We start from the raw sequence: 19,435 nt of genomic DNA on the forward strand, positions 1-19,435 counted from the left end.
AGACCATGGACTAGTAGAGGGCTCTATTACCCCGAGATCGAGCATCTTGCTGACCTCACCTTTGATGTGGGTTTGTATTTTTTCTGACATGCGGTATCCTCTGCTTTTGACTGGCAGACAGTCCACAGTGAGTATGTCATGCTGGCCCCAAGGGGTCAAGCCTGGTGAAAGTGAGAACAAAGAGACAAACTGATTCAACATAGATTTGCACTCTTCTTGTTGCTCGGGTGTCAGATTGGAGGAGAGATTTACTCCTTCAATTTTTTCATCTAAAGGCAAGCCTCTGAGGAGATCCGGAAGAGATTCACTCTCTTCTTCTTCCTCGGATGATGCTAGAAGCAACGCTCCTACATCAGGTTGTGAGACACACGCTTTAAGTCGGTTGGTGTGAAAGACTGTCAGAGCCTCCTTGGGATTGCCCAAGTCCACCAGATAGTTATCCTCTCCGAGTTTACCCACAACTCGGAAGGGTCCCATCCACTTATCTTGCAAGGCCCTCTGCCTTGTTGGGATCATAACGAGAACGAGCTGGTCTTGAGCGAACTCAACCATGTTAGCCTTTTGATCGTGCCAGTGCTTGACCAATGCTTGTCCAGCTTTCAAGTTATCGCTTGCTTCCGTCATCATGTGTGACATTCTCCTCTGGAGACCTATCACGTCGTCAGTCACTCTGACTGGCTTGGGGGAAGGAGCACTCTCCAACCCCTCTTTAATCAGGGCCAATGGACCTCTGACGGGATGACCATAGAGTAGTTCGAAGGGCGAGTAACCTACGCCCTCCTGAGGGACTTCTCTATAAGCAAAGAGAAGGCATGGCAGTAGAAGGTCCCACTTACGCTTAAGGGGTTCCTCTAAAGCACCTATCATGCTCTTCATGGTTCGGTTGAACCGTTCTACCAACCCATTGGTTTGAGGGTGGTAAGCTGTTGAGAACTTGTAAGTAACTCCACAGGTTTTCCACATGGCTTTCATGTAGTGGGACAGAAAGTTTGACCCCCTGTCAGAGATTACTTCCTTAGGAAACCCGACCCTAGTAAAAATACCAAGGAGGGCCTTAGCCACAGCCGGAGCTGTAACAGTCCTCATAGGAATTGCCTCAGGATACCTAGTAGCATGGTCTACTACAACAAGTATAAACCTGTTGCCTGAGGAGGTTGGAGGATCAAGGGGACCAACAATGTCAATCCCTACTCTCTCAAATGGGACTCCCACAACTGGGAGAGGCACTAAAGGTGCCACATTCTTGGAGCCAACCTTACCAGAGGTCTGGCAGGTGTGGCAGCTCCTGCAGTGTTTTTCTACTTCGGCCCCCATCTTTGGCCAATAGAAATAGAGAGAGAGCCTTTCCTTAGTCTTCTTGAAACTCAAGTGACTAGCCAAAGGAATCTCGTGGGCTAACTGCAAGAACTGTGGTCTGTTCCCTTGGGGAACTAAAAGTCATTTGTAGTCTCCAGGTGCAGACTCGGTCGGTTCACTGTAGAAGAGGCCATCTTCCCAGTGCAACCTGTATTTCCCAGGCTCTTCCCTTCAGCCTGAGCTTCTGCCTGGTGGCGAAGACCTTCCAGAGTTGGACATTCTCTCTGTCCCTTACTGAAGCCTGCCCTGCTGGTCCACCTTCTGCCAGTAAAGACTGCAGCTCAGGATGGTCAACAGGATCCAGATCTCCAATGAGTTCCTGGCCTTCCATTAGCTCTTCCTCAGAGTCTAATTCTACCACACAGGGTTGTACCTCCCTCTCAGCCTCGGCTGGAGGTGGAGTTACGGGTGTAACTTTGGACAACCGAGGGGAAGTCCGTGTTGGCTGCACTGGAATGCTGGCTGCTGGTTTCGGGATAGAAGTCTTAGGTTTCCCTTTCGCTTCTGATTTCTTGGAGACAGCGGCCGACAATTCCAGTGGAGCAGGAGTGATTTCTTTCTTCATCATCTCCTGGAGAGTTCCTCGCATGGTCCTCTCTCTTGCAGGTCTGGTTAGCTCCTGTAACCGTTTACTAGGAGGTCTGGGAGTATGCGATACAACTCCGAGAGTTTTCAAATCGTTACCCAACAGTATGCGTCCTGGTACCTCACTCTGTATGCTGACAGGTATCTTCACAGTCATGTCGTTACACTGGATGAGAACTGGTAATTGGGGAAGCATCTGCACAGGCCCTCCAGCTAACTTGGTGAGGCGTTTGGGTGCCTTAGCAACATCCTCAGCCTGAAAAAATGATTTATCCACCACAGTTATGCTGGCCCCAGTGTCCCTAATGGCAGGCGTCTCCTGACCATTCACCTGGACACTGTCCTTATAATACTCTTTAGTAATATCGGGGATAGATTTATAGACATCTAAATTCTGTTGTTCCCACAACCTCAGAGATACTAAAGCAAGGCTGGCTGAGACTCCAATGGGTTCGTCAGCTAGCAGTAGAAAGTTTCCACTTGCCATTTGGACTTCCTCCTCTGGAGCAAAGGCTAAGGAGACAAGCTGGACCCCTGAAAGTTTACCCTTACATCTGGGATCTCCTTTCACGTGGTCAGTCGAGCCACAAACAAAGCATTTTCCGAATGCTTTCTGGAATGGTGGCTTGTTCTGACCTCCTTCCGGTTTGGCACCAGAAGACACACTATTCTGCTGTGGTTTTCCCTGTGGCTTACCCTTCTGGTTTTGTTTGGGGCCCTCTTTGGAATGTGAGTTATTAGAATTCTCTTTTGAGTCTTTTTTAGGCTGTTTTCCCTTGTCCTTTTTCTGAGTTGCCCCAGAATCCTTATGAGTAGCCCTGTTGGCAACCCACAAGTCAGCAGCCTTAGCTAGCTCCCTGGAATCCAATTCCTTCGAATCAGCCAAGTGCTGTCTGAGCTCAGGAGAACAGGCATCATAAATCGACTCCAACATAAAAAGATTCATCATACCCTCATAAGTGTTCACTTTGTAACCCTTAATCCATCCCTCTAAGTTTTCTTTAACCCTTCACTCACCCAGGTAGCCCAAGGGGTACCATCATGCTTTTTGAGGGTTCTAAACCTCTTAAGATACTGGGAAGGGGTATTCCCGAATCTAGCTATTAAAGCTAGTTTCACACTTTCGTAATCCGTCTTATCCGCCTCCCCCAACTCCATTACCACATCAGTCGCAACAGGAAGGAGCCTAGAGAACATCCAGGGAAGCAAAGCATTCCCGGTGATGTCCTGGAGCCCATGATTGTATTCAAACAGTTTCAACCAATCCAACACATCCAATCTCAGTTCATACATACCCACTAATTCCTTTGGCATCCAGGGTCTTTTGGGACTGGAGCTCCTAGAGGAACCAGAGGAGAGAGAAGCATTTTCCATAGACAACTTTTTCATCTCTAACTCGTGATTAAGTTCTATTTCCCTGAGTCTTAACTCAGCTTGCTTCTGCTCAGCCTGGGCATTCATCCGTCTGAACTCGAGCTCTTGGTTTCGTTCAGATTGAGCCAAGAACCGTTTGTATTCTAGTTTGAGCTTCATTTTTTCAAGTTCAAAATAAGCAGGGTTACTTGTGGGACCTGGTATGGGCCCCGGAGGCAGAGCTGGTAAGGCAGGTAGAGGAACAGGGGAGACAGTTTCGTTAGCCTCTCCGTCCTCGTCAGCCTCTTCATCACTATCATCAGAATTACGATTCAGATCAACATCATCACTGTTATCTACAGTCGCTGGAGAGATTGGTTCCTCTTAACCAGTACCCAGACTTTGGTTCGCCAGCAATCTCTCTATTAGTTCTAACTTCTTGCCTCTTACAGGAAGATTCTCTTGCCTACAGAGAGCTTGTAGACTCTCAATATTTTCACCTGACAAGGACTCTTGACTGTAAGTTTCCATCGTAGACATGTTTTTTGAAAGTTGCTTTTTGTGCAAAGTTTTGTGGTTAGTTATCCTACTGTGTCGAAAAGCACTCTAAACTGTATACTCGATACAAATCCCACCGCTGTACACCAGTGTTAGGCGGAAACCTGTGCAGTTCCCTCTGGGACCACTGCAAAAGATTTAGGACTACAGGTGTTTGGCGGTGAACCCACTTGGTAGCAGTCTGTACCATACAGATTCACTTGGTAGCTGTGGCTGAGCAGTCAGACTTCCCTCAAGAAGAGTTGAGCAGTATGTGGAGTATACAAAATAGGGCAATTCTTCACAGCAAGACAAGCAAACACGCAACAAGGCCTAGTGTAAAGATATTAAGGTATTTATTTATAACAAAACATCTATGAAAAACACTATGGCACTATCACAGCAAACAAATCAAACACAATTACTCTACGAAGAGGAAACGATCAATCCCCCTAGCAATATTTTGACAAGTCTAGGTTCTACCAGTACCACTTATTTACAGACAGAGGTGTATACCTCAAACTAGACGGCACTCTAATATTAGTTAGGACGGGAGAGAAAAAGATAGGCAGGTTATGAAATCAACACAGTTCAATCCTTAGCGGATAAAATGCAAGGCAGGAAGGCAAGAATCACAATAGATCATAAAGTTCAGAGGTCAAGCCCACTCGGAGAGAGGCAAGGCGCGATGTCCCAAAAAGTCTCTAGTGGAGATGCATTCAAGTCTTTGTAGCAAATTGTAATCGGCAGATTGAACCAGTTCAGAACAATAAATGAGAAAAGCTTGGAGGCGACCCAACGGAACAGAGAGGATTAAGACACCTCACTCAAACCGATCGAAAGGGAAGCCAGGGAGACATGGTACCCTGTTGTGGAGGGCAACTCCGGCGGGGGCAGTTGTTCCTGGTGGTGGATGCACGTCGGGTCTTTGCCAAGAGTAGAGATGATCTCGTCGTCGAAGAAAAGTGAAGTCCAGTGCACCACCAGGGAAGAGACCAGCCGCGGAGTGCTCCGTCACAAGGCACCACCTTTTGGTCGCGGTACAGGGGTAGTGGCTATCCGGTTGCCGAGGTGCTCTGCACGGGCAATTCGACCACTGCGTCCTGAGGCGAATAAAAAGCAAAGGGGATTGGTTGTTCCCACCAGCCAGGGAAAGAGACTCTCCTGCAGGGAGATCTCCTCTGTCGTCGGGAAGTGGTGAGTCGGTTCCGCAGGGCTCCACCGGAGGTGTCGTCGTGCAGGTCGGCTCAGCGTTACCCTCGTCGGATTCTTAGGTCCTGTCTCGACTTCTGAAGATCCAGTCCCAAAAGCCCTGCTTTTATGCAGAAAACCCCCATTCATTCAGCCTAGCTGTCAATCAACACATGCTAAGTGGTGAGCGGGAAGGCTCACCACTTGGGCCAATCACTCCAGAGTGCGACCGGAGTTGGCAAGGCAACTCGATCCAGGGTGCCTAAACCCCCTCCCACACCCCTGTGGTAACCCAGACAGAATGGCACCACTTTGGAGGGTCTCTGTACAGAGCCCGCCAAAAGTGGAACAAAGGGCTCGACCTTTGGTTTAGGAGTCACAGAGACGAACACAGATGTCATTTACAAACCGAGTTCTGGCAGAAAATACCATCCGATAAACTTATTTAAGATAAGTAGACCGGTGGTACGTTAGAGATTAACAAGAAAAAGTATCAATCTCCAACAATGGGACGAATCCCATAGGGTTATGCTCGGGGTCGAACATAGCAAGTAGTTTCCACTGCCACCAGCCAAAACTCGACGAGGGGGGACGGGACAGTGCCCCCTCGAGTAACAGATCCAGGAGTAATCGAATTACCCCTACTAGTACGTCCACAATAAGATGGTTTGTACTAGTTCTGTTAGTAAATTTAGGTCTAGTAAAGCCAATGGTGACTTTACATGCCCGGGGAGACGGTAGTCCTTCCCCGGGTATGGAGTCTATGGTGGAGGTCCGCTAGGACGCCCCAGTGTTACGGCACGTAGGGTGCGGTGTAACACACATAGAAAAAACATATGAGACCCTATGGAGTAAAAGACCCCATAGCCCATAGAACACATTGACATTCGAAGGAATTACACACATACATGTCCAAGAGTGGGAGAAAAAGAGTCTCACTCTTGGCAGGATGGAAAAAAACAAACTCCAGAAATCCAGCAAAGCTGCTGGGGGACTCACTAGGTTAGGAAATTCAGCCTAAACAGAGAATTCTCCCTAACAGTAGAGAGATTCCCAGACCCCCCTTTGTTATGTATGGGAACATGTGGCCACTTACCACAACCCACTAATGTACCACAGCCACGGGTACCCATACCCAACCCCTCAACACAATGGGAATATATTGATATCATCTGCAATGCACTCCCCATCCCCAATTGAGCCTCCCTACAGTCACCACAGAAGTTAGTCGCCTGAGGAGCTACCCACGAATTGCCGCTGTATTCGCAGACACCTCTTGCACACCATTGTCTTCTTGCACGTAAACAAATATATCATATGAATTGCTTTTCACTCCCTCACCCTTTCCATCCCCTCTACCACCCACCAGATGCTGCAAACCATGTTTTCCAGCCCCTTTCGGCACTGCACTATCCACTGATACAACATGTCGATGTTTCCCAAAATTGTGACGCACATCACGCTTCCCTTCAGCCAACTAGCGGACGCGTCCAATGTTCGCCACATCACGCCACACTCCAGGCCAATGAGATGTTTGACCATGGAGTAAACAGGGAAATGGGACCGCTGAGTGGAGCCAGATATCACTATTTTTTTGAGACCCCCGCAAAACTGAAATTGGGCATGTGGGTAAGTTCCATGGTGTAGACAACGTAACAAGTATGAAATATACCTTTTTCTGAAATGTCTTATTAGCATTCTGTAACGCTTACCCTAGCCATATGGCTCTTCGTGCCATAGTTCTGATATAGTTCTACATTCATTATTACTAAAGTTCAGCAGTTCATGAAAACTTCATAAGTTCATTGTTCCTAAACCTTGCACAAAATCAGCATTCTAGCTGACATTAGCAGCACTCTCTTCTGAAATCATCATATGGTTGACACAATACAGCGCTTTTGTAGTAATGCAGATGACAGGAAATGGTGCATGTCTCTTCAATAATGTCCACAATGACGTTGTCTGTCACATCGTGGCAATTCTCTCATGATAATTACAGAAACTTAATTTTCCATGAAAGTTGATAAGTGTATGCCAGTCCAACAGTTCAAAGCTTACATGCTTCAGCCATACACACACGGATACAGCACTTCAAGCTTACACGCTTTAGTCCTAAACATATGGCACTTATGTTGAGGTCGCTGCTGCCTCGGTTGTAGATCGGTACAACAATAATGTTGCCGAGCAATCTCAACGCGCCAACTCAAAGTAGCTGGAACCGATTTACAGGATTTATGCTTTTCTCATAGTCAGCTTTATGTGGCTTGCTCCAGAGTTGGAAACAAACACTCTGGTGCCGATTCATGGAACAAATGTGCACCGAAATTTGTGGTGCAAGCTGGCGCAAGCGTGAAAAAGCAAGCACACGCGCGATTCATGGAAGGCCCTGCGCATGATTTCTACAGGATATGCGCGAAATACACGGGTGGCGCACATGGGCGCATACGTCACTGCAACATTCCGAAAGCTGTGCTCGATGCACACAGCGAAAGCGCACAATGTTAGAGCACACACCAAAAAGGGGGTGGAACACGGGGCGGAACATGCAGAACAACGCGTGAAAATGAAGGCTTAACTGGGGAAGTACTGCTGGGAAATAGACTGAAGGCCACACGCACACGGACATCCCATATTCATGGAATCGAATACGGGAAACCCGTGCACGCCAAAAGACACGCACAGGCGTAAACACATCTGCCACAAGAAGGCAGGCGGAAGCGTCCCTGCGCAGCAAAAAAGTGCACGCAAACAACAAACACGTATATACAGCTACGATGAATGTCCCATTTCTCGCAGCACTGATCGTGGGACACCGCAGGAGGAGGAGAATAGCTAGGCCCCTTTTTTTTTGCTCAAGACCAACCTTTTTGGGATGACTGATGACCAGGTCTATGGCAGGTATAGGTTTACACCTTGTATCATCCTAGACTTGGTCACTGAGTGGGAGGATGACCGCACATCACACACCTTGTGCAACCAAGCACTGAGCCCCTTGGAAAAGGTCCTCAATGTCCTGCATTTATTGGCCACTGGGTAATTTCAGCGGACAACTTCTATAGTTGGGGGCGTCTCATAGGCCACACAGTTACGCTGCCTACACCAGGTGTTGGCAATCATGGCTGCACGTCCCTCAGTCCGCAGGCACATATACATGCCCAGAACACCCGCAGAAAGGCAGTCAGTGGTCCAAGACTTTTACAGAGTGGCACACTTCCCTATAGTGCTCGGTGCCATAGATTGCACCCATGTTGCCCTACGTCCACCTAGGGGCACTGAGCACATCTATCAAAACCGCAAGCACTGGCATTCCATTGTTAGGGAGAATTCTCATTCTATGGCTAATTTCCCTTACCTAGTGAGTCCCCAAGCAGCTTTGCTGGATTTCTGAAGTTTGCTTTTCCACTTAGTAAGAGTGTATCCCTTTTTCCCACTCTTACTTGTGTTTGCCATGTGTATTTCATCTGTTTTTGTGATTGTGGACTCTGGAGTACAGCACTTCAGTAGGCCCCTTCTTTTGTGTGTTAAAGAGCACCTTCAGTGCAGTGACACAGGGTTGTCTTTTGGACTTCCCACCAACTCCATTTTTGAGGCTGACTATTGTCCCCCAGAAAAGGGTAAAGTTGCCATTAACTTTACTTAGTCATTTAACCACAGATCCAGTACACCCCATTTTACATGGAGTACTGGAAAGGGTTAATCCTTAGCCCTTTTTATCTGTACCTCCTAGAGCATTGTTTCGCTCTTTTAACATTTAGACTTGGCTGGTGGCAGTGGTATCTGCCCTAACTTTTCTACCGCGATTATACTATATAAACGTGGTATTGTTTTAGGCTATTATATTTGCCTCAAACTTAAACCCGCTTGACCAAATACTTTTTCTTTTTGCTCCGGATGGGTTTATTCGCCATTTCTTGTGTTTTACTTTGCGCGGCAAACCAGGTTTGCCTTCTTTGTTCACTGTCTTTTGGCGGCCTTCTGCCAAGAAGCCCTCCTCTAGGCGCCTGGGTGTCTCGGTCGGCTGAATGTGAGGGAGGGGTGTAGTCACCCCCTGCACAGGGTATCCAACGAAACCCGAGTCGCACTTTGCCATGATTGGCTGAGGTGGTTGTCCGGGCCGGACAACACCCCTGCTGCGTGTTTGACAGCCAGGCTGTGTGAATGGGGGATTTTCGCAGAAAAAGGAAGGTCTCTTGGGCTAGAAGTCAGAGTCGCCACTGGAACTACAAGGAAGCAAAGAGAAGCAGAGAAGAAGTCAACTGCTGCAACTATCCCGTCCCAGTGAAGCCCTGCTGCAGTCCTGAGCTATCTACCTTTTGACCACCAGAGAAGATCCAGTCCGTAGTCTTCTTCCCTGGAGCTTGGTGGGGTTAACCAACTCATCTTCTACAGCCAGAGGATCCTCTTAGTGGTCGAAATCACTGCACACTGCTGTGGTGGTCCGGATAGCCATCTGAAGAGCCTCTCCTGTTTTTAAGGAGCGCACCTTTTATTCGCTGTCGCTGCTGCCGGCTTCAGCCCTGTGTGGTGCAGACCCCTCCAGATGTCCTCCTTCGGATCGAAGCTCTAGGAACCGTGGGTCTGCAGGAAACTACCAGGAACAACTGCCGTGGCACCAGCCTCTTCCTTGAATAAGGTACTGTGTTCTGCTCGAGGAATTAGGGTGAATCCCTTTTCTTCGCCTCCAAGGCTTGCCCTTGTCTTCCCTCCTTCTTATAACTTTTTCTTCCTCTGTTGACAATATCTAAGTACTCCTGGCTACGTTGAATCGTGAACTTTCCGACTGTGTGATCCTCGACAACAGGAACCCGGTTCCACTTGACACTGGCCCCTGCCTATTGACTCTTGAATTTCTGTCTAAGTGTGTTCTCTGGTTCTGTCTGCCGTGACAAAAGTATTGCCTATGATTTTTGCCTCCAACTCTGTCTGGGTATCTCAGGTGCTAAGTGTGTTTTTGCCCCGCAAACATTTCTTGCCGCGGATACGCGTTTCTTTAGTAAGACCGAACCGTCATTACTGTCAAAAAGTGATTGCAAGTGTATTCCCGGTAACATCTTTTGTTTCACAACACCGGTCTGCTGAAACACAGCGTACTTACCTTGAAGTTATACCGTACAAAGTGAATCGGTTAGTTGTAGTGTATTTTACATGTGGTTTTTGAATTAATAGAAGTGTCGTGTTTATAACAAATGGTTTAAAAATAAATGTACTTATATTTTTTACCTGCAACCCTGAGTTAGTGTTTGCTTGAGTCACAGTAATTGTGGTCCCTTTGTGTAATCTCTGCTACTGCTCATATACTCTTGAGATAAGCCTGGCTGCTCTGCTACTGCTACCACTTTAAAATAGTAGTACAGGCTTGTACCAAAGGTAAAACTTGTATTGCCACCTGTAGTCTTAATTGTGTGTAGTGTTCCCTAAGGGCACTGCACAGGATTCTGCCTACCATCCATCAACGTACAGGCTGTATGTGATGCCCATGGAATCATCATCTCTGTCTATGCAAACTATCCCGGGTCTACCCATGACAGTTTCATGAACAGAATGTCCGCCCTGATCCGGGACATGGAAGTTGGGAAGCATGGCGACACATGGCTCATTGGTGAGTACAAATGTCTGAGCACATGCATGCATGTCACACACAGACAAATACATAAAGCCAACTAATGACAACCATCCTCACCTTCCCAGGGGACAGTGCCTACCCTCTGAGCAAACACATGATGACGCCAATACAGAACCCCACCACACCACCCCAGGTAAAATACAACGCTGCCCATATTGCAACCAGGGGCATAGTGCAGCGCACATTCGGAGTGCTCAAGTCACGCTTCTGTTCCCTTGACCGCTCTGGCGGGCAGCTACTATATGCACTCCCAGCAGTGTGCAGGATCATTGTAGCAGCATGTGTCCTGCACAATGTTGCAACACGGCAGGGCGTACCGGTGGACATGGTGGTGCCTCAACATCCCCAACCACAGGCACAGGCACTGCCCATGGGAGGGGAAAGGGCACATGGCGAGGCAGCCCGGACCCAGCTTGTGGCCACATTTTTCAACTAAACTCCCACCCCTGCGGAGTGCACACAGACCTCACACATACCAGGTGACAATCGATAATGACAAAGAGACAGTCAACTAACACAACGTTACCACCCTGAGAATTTGCCACGGAAGTGCTACATTGTTTGCATCCCTAGTTACTTAAACACAATCAATCCTGTGTGACCAAAAGGAACACATGCAAGGTGTATATCACACCACCCCCCTGCAAAACAGGCCATGACAATCACTGGTATGTCACCCAAACCCTCCCAAACCACATCACCCTTGTCTGCCATACCATGACATGGCATGCAACAGCAGGCCACACCATGACATAGCATGTAACAGCAAAAGAGTAAACCAAAATCCCAACACATGACCAATTAGATACAAAGTGACATGTGATAAATGAAAAGAGGCCTGAGACAATCACACCTGACATGGAATCAGATGAAATGAGTGACCAACAACCTCCCACACATACAAAGTCATACACAAATGCATGCCACCAGCGGTACCTTCAACAAAAGACAGAATGCCTGTTGGCATGCACATTGGCCAAGGCAAATCCGCAAATCCCTAACCCGTGTGCTGTGTGTGTCTCCTGCAACACACTGCTCAGCACATAGCACAGTTAGCAGACATTGTGATACACCTTGAGCATCATATAAAAAGGACAAGCAACAAAAAATTACTCATTGACGCATGTACACGATCCCCAAATGGTAAGTGATCATGCGCTGCAGGGACACAGCAAGCCAGAGAAGGAAATCTGTGTGCACATGTGGGAATGGAAGCGTTGTTGTATGTGTGGTGGAGCATTGTGTAAGTGTGTGTGTCAGTAGGGACATGCACTCAATACATGCATGTGAAATTAAGTGACCCTCAGTGTCCTGCACACATCATATGTGAACATTGGCCATGTGTACACCCCAGTATGTCAAACCACAACAATCCCCTGACACCTTAAAATAAACCCAACACAGGAACAGCCATTGACCAGCAGAACACATCATGTACATAGTACCCCACAATGAGAATGTCAGAGTGCCCAAACACTGTAGCCCAAGCGTACTGTCCGACAACGAAAGGCCCTCCCTCATTTACTCATCACCATGACCTTCAGAAGAACTGTGTCTGGGGTCCGTTGACTTCTTCCTTCTAGTCTACCTGGCTTCAGGATCCCCTTACCCCTTGGTTTCCTTGTTCTACCTTGCATGTAAATAGGGTCCAGCCCCCTCAGAGGCCACCTTGACTGGTAAAAATACCAAATCACAGAACTCCAAGGAGCCAAACCCCCAAACCAGAGTCTCCAGTAGATGGCTTGAAGTCGCTGAATATGGCCAAGCATATGTCCAAGAAGAATGATAGAAGAACTACCAAGGTAGCAGAGTTGAACAATGGTTCAACAGGATGGGAGCATGTAAAGTTCACAATAATCAATGAGGATGCAACAATTGATGGGTAGTGTCACAGCTTCGTCTCCAGGTGCAGGAGTGGCACGAACCAACCACCGCTTCCGCGGTCTTGGCACCTGCAAGGTAAAACTTACACAGGCCTCCGAGACCCCGGCAGGGAAAGAGGGTTAGGGATCCGTTGTTTGGATAGGAATCGGTATTCAGGATAACCGGAAAGAGGGTCAGGAGAGGGGAGGTGGATTGGCAAGGGAAAGTTGGCAAAAGACAAAATACAACTATTGACAATTACACATACTCAATCAGAGAAACCATGTTCTTCATGCATATTGTACAAAATGGCTCAAAGGTGAGCCAAAGAGAGACTTATCTCTGGGGTGAGTGCCATGTGTTAAGAATCACACATGATAGAATGGTCTTTGGGTGAGCTGCTAGATGCGTGTGGCGTGGTGTGACTTCAGTACAAGTCAAGTTCTGCCAGCCACGGATTTCTATAGGTAGCGCACGTGGCAATTTGCATATGCTAATGATATGCACTGCACTCGAGTTTGTGTGTTGCTGGGTGCCCCACCTTGCGCTGTATTAGTTTGTGGCTAGGAACACTACTGTGCTAATAACTTAGCTTCTATGGAGCAGGGTGTCCTCGAGGATATGGGAGACGCCCCCTGCGTGTGCCCCTGACAACTTTGAAAGCTTCTTGGCATTTGGTCCTCAGCGCGGTTTAGCTGTACTGTGCGCATCTTCCCCAACGCCTGGCCAAGCTCCCCAGAACTGGTGCTACTTAGCTTGCATGTGTGAGGGGCCTGGAGGAAGGTCGGCTGGGGCATGGCTCCTCGTGCTGTTCACCTTGCTTGGAGCTCCTGGAAACAAGCCTGCTTCTGTCGGACGTCTGAGCACAATCCCCCTGCTTCTGCTTGCGCGCGCATGCGCACGTGTGCCCCACCCAACGTGGAAAGGGTTTAGTAATTCTTGGCCCGGTGTCTGCTGGGAAAGGTAGTCTGGAGGCTCCTTTTCCTGTAGAAAGGGCATAAAAGGCTTTAATAACGCTGGAAAGATTTCTGTGTGTGTCTTCATGCTGCTTGTTAGTTGGCCATGTCTGAGACCTACATCTGACCTCCTCCCACACAACCCCAGGTTCTGTACCCTGACAGGTAGAGCTGGAACTTGAGTAGAAAAAACCAAGGAGGCTGGCACACTGGATGGTCGAGCTGAAACCCAATCGATCCTTGATAGCGTGAACTAAGAAAGGCAGAGACAGCACAAGTCTGGAAAGTCAGAGAGAATTCAAGATAGCCGGAAACAGCTGACGGCAAGTTAAGAGCCAAAACAGTTGAATAGCATTGGCAAAAGCTAACACTCAACATAAAAGCATGGATTTAATATATGAAAGATAGGAGGAGCGACAGAGAGATACATTTGAACAGAAGTGTACTGAGGCAAACCGAGGCAGCGTAAGTGTACGTGGAAATAACTGCCAGAGAGACAGGCAGACAGATCTGCAACAAGGACAGTAGCAGGAAGAAGAACAGGGACTAAAGGCACCAGAGTGTAAAAAACTAGTAAAAGAGCCGTAGTCCAGTAGGAAAACTGTGCCGTCAGGCAGCATCAAAGTCGTAGAGGGAAGACAGACAACGTGCCGTCCAAACAGAACGGAGCGTAGTAGTACTATAGGCAGACATGTCAGGTGAGGACTGGACCATGAGTTGTGCCTCTTGGGTCACATTCATAATGCATCCTCCTTTGCCACAATCCCCAGGGGATGTACTCAACACGTACCAACTTGACATTGTCACCACCCGGCCCACTTCCACCATCAGTGTGAGTTTGACAGCTAAAGGGTGCAGGCTACCGTCTACAGCATGAAGTGCATCAAGCACGTATACAGGCAAGAAATGAACATACATCACAATCAACATCAATAAATGGACAGTTCAATAATGTATTCACCAAAATTGATTGCAGACATGCCGTGGAGAAAACATCCATAATCCCCACTAGAGGTGTTAACACAAGTAGTACAGCAGCAGACAGGCCACAGATATGACGAAAGTCCAATGCCGTTGTGTAAATGGTTGTAACACCAAACCATCCTTGCAAGCCCATGGATAGGGGAAGAGGAGTGGCATATATGAGTCAGGACCCCAAGCTGCAAACACATACAAGAGACAAGCTTGAATGGGCCCAGCTGGAACAGACAGTGGGTGCTTTCAAAAGCCACAAAGCACCACACAGTCACATGAATGCACAAAAGACAAACAATTTTAAACTATATTAACTAATTAAACTAACTATAGGTTTGGCCACATACGACCCCGGGAGGATGGGGGGAACCCACGAGGGGGGAGATACAGGGTGCACCTCAACACCCACATGCGATGATGTTGAGATAAAAAACAAATCTTCATGGGCTCAACGCCTGGATGGCCCGACCTGTGTGGGAGATAAGTCGTCGTCCTGCTCACCCTCTGACTCAAAAGGTGGATGTGGCATAGTACCCTGACCATACCTATGCACAGCTTGCTCCTCGTTGGCAGCAAGTCTGTGGGACTGGGAAGCCTGGTCCTGTGTGGCGATGACACGTAGGCCAGCATGCAACACCTCACGTGATACGCGTACTTCCTCTTGCAAGGTAGCATGTGTAACACAGAGTTCTTCCTGCATGGGCTGGCATGACATCTGGAGCACCTCCCAGCAAGCACATAGCTCAGCCGAGATGGTATTCTCAAGCTGCTCCAACCTCTCCTCTGTCCGCTGCCTCTGGGTCATGTTGAGCACACCCAGAGTAGATCTGAGGGATCAATGGTCATCCCTCCGGTCCTCCCTGTGTGCCTCTGCATGAGCAGCAAGTGCTTGACTCAGAGACACCATTTCAGCCCGGCGTGCCCTGTCCGAGGCCGCCATGTTCAGCCTGAGTGAGCGGGCCGTGGACTATGCTGCCCGCTTCTGGAGATCCTCCTGTCTAGCAGGTGGGAGCACGGATTGGGCCACACGTTCCATGCTCTGAGCGATCTTATCAATTGCTGCCCCCTGTTGTTCGGAATTGGCAACCATGGCTTGCTCCCACTCAGTATCCCCCGGTGGTGCACAGCCACCGCGTTGCTGGGCTTGACACCCGCGGGCCCAAGGAGCTGCGGTCCTCGTTGGGTTGACAACACCCATGGCTGCAGGACTACATCCCTCCGTTGATGTGATGCCCCAGGCACATCAGCAACTGGTGTGGAGTATGACCGTGCGTCCAGATCCACCACAGGCGGAGGTTCCAACGCCAACTGGCCCCTCAGTGCAGGTGTCGTGGACCTGCGGATCGTCCACATCAGAATCACTCATCGCCGCCGAATGGACATGATGCGCATCCAACTCAACATCATAGTCAGAGTGATCTTCCGAGCTAGACCCATTGCCAGCCCTGGACACGATGGTCTGCAGCACAAGTGGGTTCTCATTGCCTACCACCCCACGAGTCCCACTTGTACCGGGTTGCTGATGTGATAGCAACCCCGTGTCAGGATTGACATCACCATTCCCTGGCTCCATTGCGTCATCATCTGTAATGTGAAAGAAACAAACATGAGTACACATGTCAGAAGCACATAACCCACACACACGTAAGGCCTCATTCCGAGATTGGTGGTAGTCATGGCGCTATTCGCACCATGACTGCCACCAATAACGAGTCCGGTGTGGTGCAATGGGGACTTACCGGTTTAGTCCGACCCTGGCGGGACCGGTAAATCCCCATTGCACCAAACATTCCCCATTCCCATTTGAGCCCCCATATGGCTCAATGAGAATGGGGAAGGCGCTATTTACGGGCCTGCTAATGGCAGGCTCATAATTAACGGCCTGGTTCCCTAGCGGTTCCCGTTAGGGGACCTCGGAATCGAGCAGTAGGGGATTACCAGCACCGGTCTCCTTACCTGTACCCGGTAACCCCTATCGCCCGACTCGTAATGAGGAATATAGACATCAAATCGACAGCCAACGCATGAAACAGACATGTGACACACAAATGAAATTCCGGCATGCATCCAGTGGCATCGATATGCAAACACATCCCAAAAGCAGAAATGGATGTGTGTAAATAACAAAACCTACACATGTACAGAATGTAGTATATCACCTCCACCACACACCACCTCTGTCAGGCACATGACACAGGCAGAAATGGCAGATGGCAACAAAGAGATTGCACACACCATAAGCATGTCTGAACTGCAAAATGGCCACAGCTGCAAGTGAATCAAAACACACCATGACACACGTAATATGCATGTACACATGCATCACTAAACCATCATCACCAATATAGCTTCATCCATCTGCAGCTCGTCCGGTACCGGGCCGTCATGGGGCATGTAGACATAGTGAATGTCCCAAGCAAAGCGAGGACCTGCAACCAGACATGAGGGACCATAACGCCCAGTACGGTCCGAGCTGCCTGCCAATAAGCCTCCAGAACACCCCACGGGCCTGATTGAGCACATTGTGCATTGATTGTGCCCTAAAACAATATTCAATGTGTGAAATCATCACGGCCAGGCCCCACCAGATTAGCTAACTGGGTCTGGGTGTACACACACTGCACTGCAGTGCACCTTCAGGATTGTGCCAGTTGAACATAATGGGTGCAATGCTGAAATCGCAGTAGCATTGATGTTAATCAACTACATTTTAGTAATACAACAAAAAAGCTGCAGAAGAGACATGTGTAAATGAACAATTTCACACACACATAAGTGAGCAGCCGCAATGTTGCACTACACAACATTGGAGCTGCTTGCATATGTACATGTGAAAGTGTTCAAAAACACCTGTTCCCCTCTACACCTGTATTGTGAACATGAACAGCAACCAATACAGCAAAGCAAGAAGCTACAATGCTGCTTGCTTTGATGTATGTGAAAGTGGACACATACACACGTGCAGGCAGCTCCACAGTCATTACAACCCAATTGGCAGGCTACCGGTTAGTATAGGCCGCAGATTGACCTTTCAACTTTGCTAAACACCCACTAGGGTGTTTCAATACTGAGTATATGTGTCACAGGATGCACCTGTGCCTGTGCCTTTCATGACAGTGAAGGGATGACAATCTGACCATACGTGCAGGTCAGGTCACTTTGACATTGTATCAGTGAGTAGGCATGTAGAACGGTGTGACATGGATCAGAAGTGGGTTGGTGCAGTGCAGAGCATGTGCACGTTACCGACTATCTACATCAACAAGTACATTATGATGTCAAACAATAAACAAGAAGGTAGTGTAAGTGCAAGGCCAGGCATCACGTGCAATGTGCATGCAATGGGTTGCATGGATACAGGCACCCCACCCGCCCCCTAGTGAAAATGCAGGATGGCATTGCATGACAGTGAAAGGTTGACCAGAGAACTGTGTATTGGAAGACAGTGTTGAGTACCGTCAATTGCATCATCTGAGTCAACTGACGACACAGCCGATGAGAATGGGACAGTGAGCAGGACACATGATGAACCCTCTGTAGTACACCCATTTGTGCAGAAGGCACTACACCAGTTTGACAGAGTCAGGGGGCCTGAGACAGAGGGAGACCTATGCCCCACACAGACTATGACACCCTGAACATGTGCGGGATGCCGGACTGATCCACAGTGAGCTTGGAATGGATGATGAAATGCCATTAAATGTATGTCATCCTGGATACATACTACAATGATCATCCTGCAAAGGACACATAGGGGCATGCATGTAATGAACATGGAGCATGAATGGGCACTCATGTCCCTGTGGAGCATCAGACATCTGCACAGTCCGAGTGAGACACCCTGCATCAAGGACATAGGATGTACCACACAGTATGTGTCTGGCAGGTTGGCAGGGGGAAGTGTGCATGTACACAGGAGCGTTGAACAGGCCATTGCAGTAGTCCAACATGTTACCCACCAGTGCAATGGTTTAATAGTGGTGCAGGGGGGTGGAGGAGTAAGGGAGCATGCCTACGTGGAGTACCAGCATGCAGGCAGAAGACACATGCATGTCAGTCATGCGATGACATAGTCCGAGTGCTGAGTGGAAAGACACCCCAGGCTACATGCAGAAGGGCCTGTGAGCTGGAACATGGAACGGAGGGGCATCCGGGTGAATAGCATGTGAGTAGGGTGCAAGTGTGGTGATGAGGACAGTCTCTGTCTGCACTACATGTCCAGCATGCTGCAGAGCAGGCACGCATTAGTGAAGCATTGCATGACTCGCACATGAGAACCATTTACACATAGCATGTATTGGCAGTCAAGCACAACACGTTGCACAATTAAACCACATATGGCCTGGACAAGCCTGCAAAAACACTCACTGAACGGGGTGTCAAAATTCAGCATCTCTCCCACTCCTTCAAACAATTCTGCTGGTATGAACTCTGCAGCGATCATCTTGTGCGGAGTGAGTTCTTCCTCCTGAGGTGGTGGCCCAGCGCCAGTCACCCCAGTCATGGCATAATTGGAGGCACGCTTTAGCTTAGCACTGCCTCGGAGGTCATCCCAATGCTTTTTGCACTCCTGAGCTGTGCTCACCTCATGTCCAAATGCACTAACACTCTCCTCAACACGCTTCCACTGGACCCAACACTGGGCAGCCGTAGTGTGACAATTTGGGCCCACTCGCATATCACGGTCGTGTTCCGACACGTAGCCCACAAGGAAGTTCAGTTCCTGCTTGCTGAAAGGCTTCTTCCTCGATGTGCCGGAGGCCGGAGCTGTGTGTGGGGTCCCAGCCTCTTGTGCAGGTGCAACCTTCCTCCTCTTGGTCAGTGATCCGGACCCTGACTGGCAAATGCCTCCCTGATCAGTATGGGCAGTGACGCTGGTGGATTGAACCGAGGGAGTGGCAGGTGGAACAAGGACGGGAGCCCTGACTTGCGTCAGTGGCTGCTGGGTGCCCAAGACTGGATTCTGCGCAGCAGCATCTGCTGTGCCAAGGTCATT

The sequence above is a fragment of the Ambystoma mexicanum genome, chromosome 7q, assembly GCF_040938575.1.
Source record: "Ambystoma mexicanum isolate Mex_15411 chromosome 7q, UKY_AmexF1_1, whole genome shotgun sequence".
In the NCBI taxonomy this organism is placed as follows: domain Eukaryota; kingdom Metazoa; phylum Chordata; class Amphibia; order Caudata; family Ambystomatidae; genus Ambystoma; species Ambystoma mexicanum.